We start from the raw sequence: 16506 nt of genomic DNA, 5'->3' as shown, positions 1-16506 counted from the left end.
AAAAACCACACCCCTGAGCGTAGCACGTTTCAGTGCGGTAAAGCACCAGTGTAGCCAGTGCCCCAGCGCTGGGAGCTGCGCCCCTCGTGGGGGTGGGTTTTTTAGAGCGCTGGGAGAGCTCTCTGCCGCTACTGCACAAGCCACATTCAAGTCCTGCCACGGCAGCACTTTAGCATTGCCGGTGTACTCTAGCCCTGAGTTATCCCCAGTAGAATCCCACTGAGCCGTGTGTGGCAACCAGGTGTGTAAATCAGGGCAGAAAAAAAGACTGGTGCCTGAATATAATTCCTTTTCTTATTAAAGTGCACATCCCAAGCCCCTCTTTACTTTTCAGAATTAGAAGGAAATGCTTTAGTTTAGGGAGAATGAAAGGCCATTTGGAAGTTGATGGCCCAGAGCAGTGGCAGGCAAGGGCCTGGATGGGGGCTGGACTCACCCATTGGTATCAGCTATTTCCTTTTTGTTATTCAAATGGATTTTGGGTCATGGCTGACATCCCAGCCATCATGTAAAATGCTTCCCTGTGGACATGCACACAGAGGTAAGTCCCTATCCTAGGACAGAAGGGGAGCGGGGAGGGGGAAGGCGGAAGGCTGCAGGGTGATCTCCCACCTCCATGCAGCCAGTGGCCTATGTTTGTCACTACCATGCTGGAGCTTCCACATTTATTTATTGACAAAATTTGCAGAATTTTAAAATATTGTGCAGAGAATTTAATTTTTTGGTGCTGAATTCCCTCAGGAATATGGGGTGCTGGGCAGTGCGGGGGGGGGGTGTCTGTTGGAGGGAGATTGCTGGGCATAGGGATCTGTGGTGGAGTTCTCTGGGTGAGGGACCACTGGGCATGGGGGATTGCTGGGCAGGGGGGTGGTATGGCAGGGCAAGCTGGCAGCGCGCAGTTAGGAGTGTAGGTGGGAGGGAAGTGTAGGGGTGAAGGTGACACTGTGCAGAGGTTAGGGGTGAAGGTGGCACAATTAAATTGTTTTTAATAAAGAGCATGTGGCAAGTTTTCCAATACTGTAAGCTTATGTTTGTGTTGCTAAGAGCAAGTCGGGCATAGGGGCACCAGTTTAATAATACTGCGTGGGGCCCCATAAATCCTAACGACAGCCCTGATGGGGCCCGGAGAACGAAATGGGTCACAGAAGGATATTGGGGGTACTGGGAAGAAAACAGATCACCATGGACTGGGAGGGAAGAGAATGGAGTAAGAGGAAGAGAAGAGCCAATGGAAGAAGGAAGCGAGAGAAAATAGAAAGAAAGGAGGATAAAAGTGAAAATAAAGTGGAGAGAAAAGAGAAGAATGAAATTTGAGAGGAAAGAAAAAACAAGGAATAAAGAAATAGAAGGGGCACTGGGGAACAAGAACAGATTCTCAAGCATGTTAAGGTAAGAATGTACTGCTGTCACTCAGATTCCTGTGAACTACAGAGTATTTTTTTGCCCAGGGTAGCAGAAACCTTTAGGCCATCCCTGCTCTAAAGGAACAGGGCCTGTCTACACGAACACTTAGTTTATGGCAGGCTGGCATGTAAATCTACCTCACAGTAGCCTGCGAGGCACCAGTGTCTGTGTGGACCCTGCCACTGCACACTAAAAGTTCTGTAATGTGCTTTCATCTACTCCCTTTGAAATGGGAGTAGATCAAAGAGCACTAGGGAACTTTTAGTGCATGGCAGCAGGGTCCACGCAGACACTTAGTGCGGGGTAGATTTACACCCAGGGTGTATAAAAATAAATTCTTTTTTAAAAAATAAAATAAATCAGATTTTTTTATTCAAATAGGATTTTTTTTTGATAAAATGCTTTTTGAGGAAAAAAACCTATCTAAAGATAGTTTTAATTAAGATACATTATAGCTCAAAGATATCTCATCATGGAATAGGGATTATAAATTCTAATTCTATAGTCTGAGACAATATAGCCATGTAATGTTTAAGAAAAGATTTGTAAATGACTTCCAGTAGTTCATGGATTAGGGACCCAAGCTTATGGGGTTCCACAGGCTTCTGTATAGATTATTTAGGTTAATCTTTCTATCTACCCAAGTGATCAGTCTAGAAGATACCATTAGAAATGCTTAGTTTTGCAGTTCTCAAACTGTGGATTTGTGTCTCCAGAGGTAACATGCTTGTTAACAGCAAAAATATTTTTAAATAACTAAATAATATATAGAGGTGAGAAATAACAGACCTCAACTCTATTGTCCCTCTGCAAATTTGTGTACACAGAGTCAGTCTCTTACCTCGCTCTAAAAGTGCAAAGTTTCAAAAAGTTCAATGAATAGAAGATGGGGGGGGGGAATGGAATAAATCTGGACAAGGAGAAGAGGTCTGGAGATAAAAGTGAGACACGAGGGACATATGCTTGTTTTGTTAAAATATTATATGTTTGTTGTTGTTGAAGAAAAAAATCCAGAATACTTAACTTGTTGTTTTAGTTAAATAAAACAATTTAAATCTCTGTCTGGTGATGTTCTCCTCTTAATAGAACATGGCAAGAAAATCCTCCAAATATTAATGATTAACCTGTTGAATTGGAGATAGTTCACCTCCCAATGACTTCATAAATATCTGCTTCAATTACCTTTCAATTACCAAACAATCAATCATTCATTTTCTGATATAGCTGTAAAACTAATCTGAGGTTTTCAAAATAAATCACTGTTTAAAAATGTATAATGTGTGCCTTCTAAAAATGAAACCTACATCTATCTCTGAGTTGTGAAGAATATGTATGAAGGTTATAATAACCAACAAGAATGCACTTTTATGTAGAAAACCATGGCTAAATCGAGTCTTCCTGACTAGTGGTTTAAATCAATTTGATTTAAATCAAATCCACCCTGTTTACACCCCAGCCTGCTGGGAACTAATTAGACAAATCCATAGACTCTGTTAAGAAACAAAGAGGGACCTGCAGTCATTATTGCCATAGGCCTCATGGAACAGGTGGATTTCCCAAAGTAACTGCAAAGAGGATGCTTGGCTCACACTGAGAATCTAATGTCCTACCTGACTCAGCCCTCTCCAGGTTGAGGTTCTCTGACACCTACCTACCCTGCACAGATTCTTTTGCATTTCAGACCTGCACAGATGGCAGCTCTAAATCCAGGTCAGAAAACTGTCATTCTTGCCACCGATCTGCATCAGTCATTACAACTCAATTATTTATTGTTTTGATATCTTAATATGTTAGGCAAGCAACACCAACAAACAGCATGACACAATATTTTGGCTTGGCACACAGAGATATTAGGAACTTCCAAAAGACAAACAAAATTTGATAGCAAAGGAGCAAACATTTAATCAAAAGCAGCTTAGTCTTCAATGCTTTACTCTGAAATGTGGGGGGGGGGAAAAAAGCCATCATTCTACTCAGCAGATCTGCTCCTTAGGCCTGATTCGCCTCTCACACTAGTGTAAATCTGGAGTAGCCCCAATGAAGTCAGTGGAGTTACACTGGTGTAAAACTAGTGTCAGTGAAAGGCGAAGCAAGTGTATATTCAAGCACAGCAGCTGAGCTTAGTGACAAAAACAAGGTTTTACAACTGTTTACTCCTATAAACCCTGCTGAGCCAACACAGCCCTGGGCAGTGAGCTGGACCCTTTTCCCCCCAGTACATAGCAAGAGACTAGAGCTGATTGCATTTTCCATCAAGAAAAGTTTCAAAGAAAAATTTCCAGTTTCTGCAGACTATGAATGTTCCACAGGACAATTTTGATCTTGCTGAAGTTTTTTTTTTAATTTTTGTAGGGAAAATCAACATGAAATATTTTATTTCTGGTTGTACAGACTCAGACTGAAATATTTCAGTTTGCTGAACAGAATCTAAACATTTCATTGCAGATTGATTCAACATTAATCCGTGTGTGCTTTAGCTGCTGCCTCATGGGAGTTGCAGGTTAGAGGCATTATTATCCCTATTCTATTCTGTAGTCCAGACTCCTGAGTGGACTACATCTCCCATGATGCACTGCGGTGGTTCAACCTGAAGGAAGTCAGTAGCACTTCAGGCTGGAAGTTAATGGGTCTGAATTTCATGCAGGGACTTGATCTCACACCCAGTGCTGACACTGCAGTGTAGTACTGTGTGTGTACTTAGCACTGTGCGAAATACCAGCCACTGGAGATGTCAAACCAGTGGCTACTCCAGCAGTGATTTTGATATTGAAAGCTGGGTGTATTCCGTTGTTGAGTGCACGATAGTGCCGTATAGTCACTGCACTTCTGGTCTCTAACTCATTGCTTTGGGATCTCTGGAATTATGAGAACTGCTTATAAGTAATCCACATTTCTCCTGTGGACAGGTTGCCTTCACCCAGCAGCTCCAGTGTGAACCATCTCTCATCCATCTCACTTAGTCACATCTTGGAAGCAAATATTGAAAGAGAAAAGTAACATGAGATGAGGAAGAAAGAAAAGTAATGCCCATGGAGCTTGGCTGAAGACTCACATCCCCCATGTGAAGAACCAGGCAGCAGACTTCCAGTATTCCAGATGATGTAATGTTAGTTTAAAGGCAGCGCATACCTCTGCCTCTGTGTGCTGATGAGCAGAGCAGGCAGGGGCAAGTATACACACAGTCAGTTCCAAGGCCGCTAGCTAGAAATGGCCCTCTGTGTATATATATGGCAGTAACCACAAACTGTATCTGTCTGTTTAGTGCCGCAGAGGAACGTTCTACTTTTTGAAATCAAATAATTCCATTTTGCCTGTGGGTTATGAGGAAATAGGAGAAGATGGAAGCAGGAATCAGCTTGTTCTTCACGGAGGAAGTGGCTTAAATTTTGTAATGGGTCTATTACATATTACATCTTCTGAATGGAATATAAAACCTAGACCCTGAGCCCTTGTGATCATTTAAAATTTGCTGGCACTTTTTTCACAAGAGTAGTGGAGTTCCCCTGGTTGTTTTGTCCAAATTCCAACGCATGTAATTATACTATGCCCCTCTAAATTCCCTCTAAAATTTCAGTCTGATAGAAAATTATTCACTTCCTGTCCTCACCTGTTTGCTAGTGTTACTGTTTTGCAGAGTTGCAGCTGCTGTGTTCCATCGCAGAGGTCACTCATTTCTCTCGTTGACTAGGGGTGTATTTAAAGTGATTCAGTTATGTCTGTATATTGTAGCAGTAGCAACGCTATAACTGAAGTGTAATGTCCAGCATAACGCCCCTTATTCAGTTAACTTTCTTAAATAAAATTCTTCTGGGCGGAATTTTTCCACATTAGGTCTTAAGCCCATATTCATTTTTTTAGAAAGTTTCTGTAGACACTTATCAGCCATGTCTGAGAGTAAAATATATACATATGTTCCATATGAATGGATGATAGTGACTCCTGCTTAATTCACATACATTCCAGTGACTGGGGATGAATTTGGCTAATGCCAAGTAGGAGCTAAATGATGTTTAACCAAGTGTAACATACATATGCTGTAGTTTTGCCTGGGGATCTTGGGAGCCTTTCTGGCTCAGGGGAACCAAACTAGAGGACCCCCTCAAGAAGAATTTCAGCGGCTTCCAGGGTGGGATGGGTGCTTCACTCACACGCTATGCTCAGTCTCATTTAGTCCTGGGAGCTTCTGGGTTTGATGTCATCTCCAGCTTCAAGACTGGAGGCTGCAAGATGAGAAGATATTTACATGCAGGGCGGGTAGTAAATAGCAGAAAAGGGAAGGATGGAAAAAGAGAAAGCATTGACTAATGAACACTGCTGCTGCAGATTCATTTCCATATAAAAGATGAATACAGGAGAGAGGGAACAGAGAGGCTCTCCCATTTTCTGAAGTGCTGGAGGGACTGGCTGCCTTATTTACATAAGCTCTTGTGTAAACATCACAATCACCTCTGACAGAGGTGGAGGGTTATCTTGGTCTGGGATCCATGGAAATGCTTTTTAACCCTTAGCATTGTCTTAGGTTGCCCAATTCACATATAAACATAATGGCATATTTGTGGTGTAATGATCCCCCGGGCTGGGAAGCTGCCAGAAATGCTATTCTTCCAAGCCACAGTAAGAAAGGCCATGCTGTAACAGTTACCACAAAATATTTTAAAGTTGTTTTCTCCCTACCTTTGCCTAATTTTCTAGGGGACTGTTGCCTCCTGTCCCTGCCAAGCATTTGGGGACAGAAAGCAAAGCCTTTTCCATTGGGAACCTGCAACTCTGGAATGTTCTCTCTCTCCACAGACAGAGCACATTAACAAGTGCAGTTCTGCTTGGAAAAGTGGTTCTGTTAAAACACTTATGGCAAAGGTCCCATAAAAAGTCAGAGATATGAAATCAATGGAATGCTAGAGACACTTAATAGGATTCTATAGAAATTACTCTTGAAAGTGATAGGATTGAATAGAGAATCATACCAATTCTAGAGGTTTTACGAAATCTCCCACAAAATTCTGTGTACTGTTTTCAGTGAGGTTGTACAAGTGTAGCTGATAGGAATTTAGTAAAGGACTTCAATGATGATGTTCAATAAAAAATGGACTCTGCAGCTCACTCTCTCTGCTGCTGCTGCTGCTGTTGGCTCTGCGGCGCTAACGGGAGTATAAAACAGTAAAAACTGCTTTTTGTCACTAATGTCAACAGATGTGAGTGTAAATATGTGCCAAGAGCAGATGTTTTGAGTGAGTTGGTGCCATTTTTCAATCCTATATTTTAAAAGTAAAACCACACTTTCAGGGTGAGGCTCAAGACATTCTTGTTTCCTTTTTAGTGGTATTTTGTTTGAAAAGTAGTTTTAAATGTTGATAATTACAGCATGTTTGGGGGAATGGATGGTTATCATAGTGTCATAGACATTACTGATGGAAAAGAACTAATTTGTCATCTAACCCTGAAAGGTGACCTGTCAGGCTGGAGAGAGGTTACTAGTGGAGTTCCTCAAGGCTCAGTCTTGGGCCTAGTCTTATTTAAGATTTTCATTAGTGACGTTGGCACAAAAAGGGTGCTACTAAAATTTGCAGATGACACAAAGATGGGTAGTCTTGCCAATACGGAGGAGGACCCAAATCTCATACAAGAAGATTTGGACAACCTTGAAAACTGGACTAATAGAAATGGGATGAAATTTAATAAGTGCATGACCTTGCACATTGCCCTAAGCACTAACAGCAAGAATTTTTGCTGTAAGCTGGGGATGTATTAGTTGGAAGCGACAGAGGAGAAGACAGACCTGGGTGTATTGATCAATCACAGGATGACTATGAACAACCAATGTGATGAGGCCATGAAAAAGGCTAAAGCAATCCTAGGATGCATCAGGCGAGGTATTTCCAGTAGCGATAGGGAAGTGTTATTGCCATTATACAAAGAACTGGTGAGACCTCATCTGGATTATTATGTGCAGTTCTGATCTCCCATGTTTAAGAAAGATAAATTCAAATTGGAACAGGTGCAGAGAATGGCTACCAGGGTGATCAGAGGAATGGAGACCCTACCTTAGGAGAAGAGAGTTAAGGAGCTTGGATTGTTTAGCCTAACAGAACAAAGGCTGAGAGTAGATATGTTTGCGCTGTTTAAATACATCAGAGGGATAAACACCAGGGAGGGAAAGGAGTTATTTAAGGGCCAGTGTTGGTACAAGAACAAATGGATATAAACTGGCCATCAATAAGTTTAGACTTGAAATTAGACAAAGGTTTCTAACTGTCAGAGGAGTGAAGTTCTGGAACAGCCTTCCAAGGGGAGCAGCGGGGGCAAAAAAACTAACTTGTTTCAAGACTGAGCTTGATGAGTTTATGGAGGGGACGGTATGATGAGATTGTCTACAGTTGCATATGGCCCATCCACAGCTGCTATTAGTAAATATCTCCAATGGCCTGAGATGGAACAGTAGGTGGGGATGGCTATGAGGTACTACAGAGAATTCTTTCCCAGGTGTCTGGCTGGTGGGTTTTGCCCACATGTTCACAAATCTATCTAATCACCATATTTGGGCTCAGGAAGGAATTTTCCCCCAAGACAGATTGGCAGAGACCCTGGGGGGGGGAGGGTGTGTGTGTGTGTGTGTGTGTGTGTGTGTTACATGAGTGAGTTCTGTGGCCTGCGACATGCAGGTCAGACTAGATGATCTTGGTGTTCCCTTCTGGCCTTAAATTCTATTAATCTAATGCTTCCTCCCATGTCAGTGACATATTGTTCCCTCCATTATAGTTCATAGTTCTTTAAGTTGAAAGATGTGCAGTCCCATTTAGACAGAGACTAGAAATCAGGCTGTACTGTGTTCTAGCCCTGTTCTCTGACACTGCTGTCCTCTGGTCTTTAAGCAAGACCACTTGATCTGTCTGCCCCAGTGTTCCATCTGGGAACGGGAGATCATAAAACTTACCTACCTACCCAGGCTTGTTGAGAGGAACAATTAGGGATTGTCTACAAATATTTACAAGTTTAACGTGTATAACATCTAAAAGTTCCATAGTTCACTTTGAGCTACCCTGCTTTGAAGTGGGAGTAGATCAAAGTGCACTAGGGAACTTTTAGTGTGTGGCAGCAGAGTCCACACAAGCATGTAGTGTGTGGTAGATTAGTATGGGGTACATTTGCACCCCCACCCTCTTGCTGCAAACTAAATGTTCATGTAGGCAAGCCTTAGATAACATTTGTAAAGCACATTGAAATGCTTAGCCTTCACCTTAATCTGGCTGAATTTTAAATGTCTGCTCTTGTGTTTTGCTCCTGTGCCAGCATTAGATTGTGATCACATGCACGTACAGAAATTCAGGAGCTATTTAGCTCAATGAGACACCTGTCCCAGATATGCTAGCTGTATTCAACTCACTTCTTTATTTAATGCTTTCAACATTTAATGCCCCAAACAACTATGGGCCTGAGCCAAATCCCTGGTTCCAAATCCCCCTGAAGTGCATGTAAAACACTGCTGTTCTGATTGGGCAGCATTTTGCAATCTCTTTGCACAGACGTAAATGACTATATAAGGTGAAACATGTGGAGAGCCAGACCTACTATGCTGGGCTCCCGGGCCAAGTGGGCTCCAAAAAGAAAGAGAGAAGTGTCCTTTCTGTTGCCGTTCCTTTGACAGATGACAACACTGATGTTACGAGGCAAGACTGGCCTCAGTAGTGCATCTACTCTTGGTGACAGCATGAGGTACCCAGATGGGCACAAAACCTGCCCTCTGCCCACTCCTCCCCCCAACTTAGGAAAACCATCATCTCTCTTGGGTCACTGACAGCCATGCCTGCAGAAAGCAGTGACACCAAATAGAGTGGGCCCAAGAAACAAGCATGAAAAATGTTTAGGTGGACCAGGCTAGAAGTCACAGTTTACCCACCTGACTTGTGGGCGTAACACCAGAACTCGAGCTCGTAGGGAAATAGTTACGTTTAGGCATGCACTTGAAACCTATGTGCTTTCTGGGGGCATAAATGTGACACCGCCCAAAAATCATTTCCCCCCAGCACAAAGAGATATTTCCTCCCAGCCCTTGATCTTTCTGCACCTGGATCCCCAAAATCTCTTCCTTCCAAACTACTGTTCCACAAGACTTTTTTCTCCCTGTCTCCCACCACATCCAGTCGTGGTGGTATGTAGAAACTTGTTGTCACTGCTGTGTTGTACCCCTTCAATCCACTGGTTCCAGCCCGGTGCTTTATAGTGAAGTGCAAAAGGACTGGATTAGAAATGGACATAGATCAAATCCCCAATCTGAACCCCCTTCTCCCTCCTGCAAATTGGTCCCTCTATAACCTTTCCTCTGCACCCAGCCTGCACACGCTCAACGTTTAGGGCCATATTGTGACTTGCAGGATGCACCCACACAGGGGAGTATGGGTTTATAAGGCACTCCCTTACTCTCCTGCAATGAATGTGTATGTGTGTGTGTGTGTGTGTGTGTGCGTGTGCACGTGCAGTCTCCATAGGACACTATTCCTCGCCTATACCTCAAATTGACTCTGTCCCCCTCCTCCCAGTATTCCAGCCTGCACAGTAAAGGGTTTGTGCAACTTCCCCGCCCAAAGAAAGAGGGCATCAGGGACCAAATTGTGACTCTCATCATAATACTGTCCCAGATTTGCTCCTGGGGCAGCACAACCATGCTTGGCCCTTTCTCAGGGCCTGTGGTAACACCATGAACTAATGCTTAGGGAAGTTTGGACATTAACTTCCGCTGGTGCTCATCTCTAAGGTGGCAGTTCAGTTTGGATAAACACTAGAAATTGGGATGCTTCTAAAATCATACCCATATTATCTAAACCTCTTGAGTTTGCAAAACTGGGCTGGAAATCTCAAGAACATGCTGTTTCTCAACATTTCTGGTACTTCCTGGTCAGGCCAGAAATATCACCAGAAAAACTTCTCTTTAAGCCCTTTCACTTCCACTTACAGACAGAACCAAGAAGTGCAGCGGCAGCAAGAAAATGAACGAAGGGAGGCGGGGGGGACATAGCAGAATGTCTTCAAAATTTCACAAAAGATGTAGATGTTGAAGTCATGGATGACTGAAGGTGGGTATGCTCTACACCGATCTGGTTTGAACGGAGCTTGCAGATTTCATTCCACTAGTGGTCACTGCACTGGGCAGTAATTGACCCCAGAGTGATTTCAAGGTGAAGACTGCTGATCTCAGCAGAGAGGCTTAAGATTGAATGGGCCATGGAGCCTGAACTCCTCTTTCCATCCTGGAGCTGTTGCCTATAGGGCAGAGTTGAGGCACATGGCAGAATGGGCAGGGTGGGGGGCAGGGGCTGGGGAACTTGCACTGCCTTAGTCTACATTCTTCCTGTGTATTAGTCTCCAGCCTTTCTCACCAGCGCTAGCTTCACTTGTACACAAAGACTTTTAAAAAATGGCTTGGCCTGAGTCATAAGCCCAGGTTTTGCGGGAGGGGAATCTTCTTTCAGCAGAACTACATCACCCATCCATGGTGCTTTCTCTGCCCCAGCTAAAGTGTTGTTCTCACCCATTTCTTTCTCTGCAGCTAATTAGTAAGTCCCAGCCAGCACGTTGTCTGGAGCTGGTAGTTCCCTTAAGCTCTCTGTTGCTAGGGCACGCTGACATGCACCAGTGGTACTAGGTCCAGCGTGATGTGGGGGATTGTGGAGAGAAAGCGCTGATCAAACAGAGTCTGAGTTAAAAAAAAAGCCAGCCCTTTTTGGTGAGGCTGTAAAGTTCACAATGGGGGAAAGCCCCTGGTGAATGATAAGGCCTAAAAGAGCTCATTAAATTGAGGCAAGCTGAGCTGACTTATCTTATTCCGTCCCCCTGCAGCACGGAAGGCTCTTTTATCAAAGTGGGGGAGCTGGATACCTCCTTGATTAAACGCTTTGTACAAAAAAGTAATTATTTTCCTGAGGGTTTTCCATAAATCGTCCGTTTAAACATTTTTGAAAAAGTGAGTCGAAATCCTGGTAAAAGATACCAGATTGACAGCACTGGAGACTGCAGGTCTTGGGTTTACTCCCAGGAAAGGAATTAACAGTCAGAGGTACCATAACCCTTCACCAGTTCTTGCCAACCAAGCCAGCCAATGTCCCAGGAAAGATAACAGCAGTATAAAAAAAGTTAACTAAACTATTCGAACTGCAGTGAAGTTTAGGGTCAAGTCTGAATTCAAAAGCAAAAGTTTCAGGTTTTGGGGAGAGTGTTTCTTTTTAATTTGACCTAGTTCATCCATCTCTAATTTCACTCAGGTTTAAGGAGGTGAAAAGATCTGTGCATTAAAAGAGGGTGCTGCCTAGGGCAAGGGGCCATTAAAAGAGGGCCCTAGGGCAAGAAGACAGTAAGAGAGCACCTCCCACTCTGGCATGTACTCCCCAGAAGAATTCTGTTGCCCTTTGCTAGAATGTCTCCAAGGACTCCTGCCGCTGAGCAGCATCGCTGCATCCTCCCCCTTCCTGCCCCCAATGGAGCTTGTGGTTTAAAAGCCACCATATCGCCTGCGCAATGCCCTCTTCCCTTAATACTTCCACCCCTGCCAAGAATTCCATTCTCAACTCAAACTGTGCAGCCACCCAGCCATTTGGGCAGGTGAGACACACAGACATCTGGCTTCGCCTAGGACGTATACAGTTATTTATTTCACACCGATGTTTTTTCTGTAGTTTTTCAATGTGCAAATCCTTTTTGGTTAATTCCTTGCCCCTCCCACTTTGTGTAGTTCCTCCCCTGCCATAGGAACAAGCAGGTTCCCTTGTTGCATGAGGAGGAGAGCATTTGCCACATGGCAGCTCAGCCTGAGAACAGAGCCTTACTGTTTGATCTCTTTCAGGTGTCAGAAGATCCTTCTGCAGGCTGGTGTAAGACAATCCTTTCCAGTTGAGGGCTTTCCTCTGAAGAGGGATCAGGGGTTCTAAAAAGCAAGCCATCGGCTCTTAACGCTTTCTGACTTGGGCCAAGTCTACACTACAAGCTTTTGTCAGCATAGCTGTGTCAGTCCGGGGTGTGATTTGTGACTAACATAGCTGCACTTTTGCTGGGATAGCTTATTTTACTTGGCCGGGGAGTGGGGCTGGAATGAGCCATGCCGGCCAATGTGCAGCTTAGCTGGTGTAAGCTGTGTCCACACTGTATTCCAGCAAAGTGCTTCAGCTGGAAATACCAGTAGGGAGAGATTCTGCTCACTAGGGACCCTTTAATTAGTGTTGCTCCTTCTCAGACATATACACACATGTATGTATGTGTGGGCATAGACACTAGCACATTCATTAAACACACACTCATGCTCAGTTTCATACTGCCTAGGCAAATTCAAGCTCAATGAGATTTTATTTGCTTACTGAGATAAAAACTTATAATAGAGTGGAACCACTAAGGTATCTCAGAGATAGGTCTGAGCTACCATGCCAGGGCTACCCAGTGGTCCTGAATTGCCATTGCTCTGCATTCACCAAGTGTAGTCATTTACACTAGTGCAACGTGCATGTAAAATGCACCCAGTCTGCTTTGGGTGTGTTTCACACCCACTTTGTACTCTACTCTCCACTGGGGCAAATAACACAAGATGCAGAGCAATGGAGAAGCAGACTCGCTGTATTTGAGGTTTGATCCCTTATGTTCATTTGTAAGTTCCTGATGCAATGATAGGTTGCTACATAGTGCAAAGCCATCTCTGCTTTCTTCCAGGCCCAGGCATACTCTTTCTTCATCACTTTTTGATGACAAGCCTTTTGTGAGTCCTGTGATCCTGAGAAAATATCTTTCATGCGCTCCCTCACATTTCAGACATTGAGGCTGAGAGGCACTTTACACCCCAATCTCTCTTGGTACATTGGTTGCACAGTCACTCCTCTCGAGGTTTCATATGTGCATTGTGCCTCCCAGCTTCCACTTACAGTTTATAATCACTGCTTCTGTATTTGGTGAGAGTCTGCCGTAGCTTGGCACATTTTGTTGCTGTAAGGAGGCTACTAGTGTGATAATTCTGTGTAGGGATTAATAGTCTTCTCAGTGATTTGGTATTTTTGGTGCTGGTCTAGCACCTCAAGCACCTTTCAGCTGTAAGCAGGGCAGTTCGCCTCACTTATTGGCAGTTTACAGTTGTTGGGCCTGAAGAGGAACAATGATGCCTAGAAGTGGAACACATTTTTGTTCAAATTTAGTTTTTGATCTACTGGTGCTTAGTGGCAGAGGGAACATCGGTAGCTTTGGTTGGAATGGCACCAGAAACTGAATATTCTTTTTTGTATGGTGATTAGCGGGGGAACCTGTTCTGCAGCCATTGTTGTTGCTCGAATTCCTGGGCGGAACAGCCTTGTCTACACTAGAAAGAGTTTGCTGATAAATCCACCCAGCGGAGACGCAGCTTATATCAGCAAAAGAGTGCTTTTGCTGATCTAGCTGATATCAGTTCCGCAAATGAAATAACCTCTGGGACTTTTTGCTGGTATAATTGTGGCTACACTAGGGTTTTTTCCAGTGGTTGATTTTTTTCACACTCTTAACTGACGCAGCTATGCTAGCAAAACTTTTAATGCTAGGCCAAGCCAAGTAGAGTTTCTGCTGGGGTTTTATTCCAATCAGAGTAATCATCTGTTAAAGTTGGGCCTCAGGCTTCACTTTAGTAGAATGGCATTGGATTGTATTGTCCAATAGCTTTAGCAGGAGTTTTATTGGGGAGGGTGGTTTTATCTCTCTAGTGGTTGCATTATGACAGAAGGCCTGCAGGCACATGCACGCCCAATGTTCACTGGCAATCATAAGTGGAAGTGAGAGCTTTGTCTAATCAATATTTTTATTGTAGAGCAAACAAAAGTACCAGCTTTTTGTCTCCTGTTAGCAGCTAGTGTCCAGCCGGCAGCCAAGTAGGGGCATCTGGAATCAGAAACAGCTAATGCCACTTCAGGCAACACTTACTTCTCCTTGGATTTCCAAGTGGCAATCTGGGGAGTAAGCTGGCCCCAGAGTATTGTACCATGGAGCATCAATCCCAGTAGAAGTGCTTCCATGGAGTTTCAGGGAAGGGGTGGCACTACTCTTCCTTTTCTTATATCCTACTCTGCAGCCTTCAGGCTTTTGTGCTTTGCTCACACACAAGCAGAGGAGATGGTCTGCTCTTATATTCATTTTCACTTCCAGCTCCTACCATGATACATGGCCACATGTCCCACACACTGCTGACCTTTTGGATGAAAAAGCTTGCTCTCATTATCCATAGGATAGCCATCTATTTGAATGTTGTGCAGGACACAATAATCATACTGCAACTTCATGATGCTGAAGCATGATATCAGGCCACTCAGAACTCTGAGCCTCTGGCTTCCTGAAGGAGTGCTCGCTCTCCCTCTGATCTGAAGATGTGTTCTGTACTCCACCCTTAATCTGGTAGCCTTCTCATTAAGGTCAAGAAAAATATAGCCAGAATGAGATCTTCAGGATTTGTGATGCCTAGCAGAGTAGCAGGCAGGCACCTAAATCAATGTTCTGATATTCAAAAGTACTGAGTACCCAATAGCTCCTACTGATTTCAGTACCTTAGTTGACTTCCATGAGAGCTGGGTGCTCAGCACTTTAGAACAACCAGAGAAGAAGCTGTCCCCAGGGAATCCCTCCCAGTTTTATTCTGAACTCAGTATGTACTGGAACAGGATTTTGAAAGTTAATGGCCCAATCTTGCTCTCACAGCAGTCAATAGCAACATTCCCACAAATGTCAATGATACAGGATTGGCTCTTTAGTGTGTGAGCAGGGGAATATCAAGCAGGAGTAGGAGTAGGAGTGCGGCGGTGTTGCTACGAGTGCTATTGCTATATTAGTGAGACCCTTACTGGAATACTCTGTCCATTTCTGCTATCCGCACTTTAAAAAGAATGTTGACAAATTGACACTGGCTCAGAAAAACGCTATGATAATAACTCGAAGTCTGGAAAACCCGTGTTATAGTGAGAGACTAAAGAAGCTCAATCCACTTAATTTATCCAAGAGGGGATTCAGAGGTGACTTGATCATGGTCTGTCAGTGCCGATCTGAGGAAGAGATTTTTTTTGTAGTAGATGGCTCTTTAATCTAGGAAAAACATAATAAAACCTAGTGTTGGAAGCAGAAGCTAGACAAAAGCAGTCTAGAAATAAGGCGCAATTTTTTTAAAGTGAAGGTAATTAGCCATTGGAACAATGTACCTATGGGTGTGGTGGATTCTCCATCACTTGAAGTCTTTGAATCAAGAATGGATATCTTTCTAAAAGATAAGCTATACCTCAACCAGAAGTACTGACTTTGATGCAGTAATTGCTGTGTGAAATTCTATGGCCTGTGTTAAGCAGAAGGTTAGACCAGCTGGAGCAGCTCCCGTGGGGCCTGGGATTGTGCTGGGGAGCAGGGACCAGGCCCAGGACTGGGCCAGGGAGTGGGACCCAGAGGTGCTTGAACAGGTTGGGGAGCAGGTAGGAACCCCCAAGACCCTCCTTCCCAACCCAGAGATAGCTCCTCCCTGGTCAAGTGTCAGTACCTCCCTTCCTATCCCACTGCCCTCCCCACATACCATACTATTTAGCTCACTAGCTTATTTTCAAGAGGTGTCAATAACTGTGGGCACATGTTGCAATCTTTGGCTTCACTGGGTATGGTCAGTCTTTGACCAAGATGGATGAAAATTTAAGAATGTTCCTGCGTCTCTGTCATCATTTAATCTGTGATTGAAATGGCTGACATTGCAAAAGACTCAGGAATTCTAAGAAGAAAAGAAATTGAATGGGAAGGAAGAAGACTAGGTACTTCTGCTTTTCCTTTGAGAATCCACTCCTGGTTGCATGCCTTCAGTATCATCAGATGTTACAGCAGTTAATGTGAAGTGAATCATGCCTGATTGTAAGGAACTGCAGCACCGTCTCAAATTCACCTCCTCCTTGGCAACAGAAAGATAGACTTAATGTCTACATATCTCACAGGCTCATCAGACTCTTTAAAAAGAACACCATTGTGATATCACCACAGCAATGAAATACAGATTTGCTGTTGTAGCTGTGAATTATGACAGCATCTTCATTAGTAAGAAGTAGGCTACTGGTATCTCTGTGCAGCTAGAGAAAATGTGATAGAGTAAGA

The 16506-nt window shown here is 43.7% G+C and overlaps 1 long non-coding RNA gene across 2 annotated transcripts in view; it reads left to right on the top strand.

The window, feature by feature from the left end:
• LOC311522190 overlaps window positions 1-16506 on the top strand; it is a 168933-nt gene that overhangs the window by 29425 nt on the left and 123002 nt on the right. The window contains exon 2 of one of the 2 annotated variants that reach the window (XR_014712070.1): window positions 4311-5234. The exons of the other annotated variant lie outside the window; for it this stretch is intronic. This is a non-coding gene — a long non-coding RNA (uncharacterized lncRNA). Of the gene's footprint in view, window positions 1-4310; window positions 5235-16506 lie in introns of those variants that run through there. 2 annotated transcript variants of the gene reach the window in all.

This window comes from Lepidochelys olivacea (assembly GCF_965140295.1).
Source record: "Lepidochelys olivacea isolate rLepOli2 genome assembly, chromosome: 6".
NCBI lineage: Eukaryota > Metazoa > Chordata > Testudines > Cheloniidae > Lepidochelys > Lepidochelys olivacea.
The sequence above is the reverse complement of the archived record's forward strand: the minus strand, read 5'-3'. Positions and strand labels throughout refer to the sequence as shown.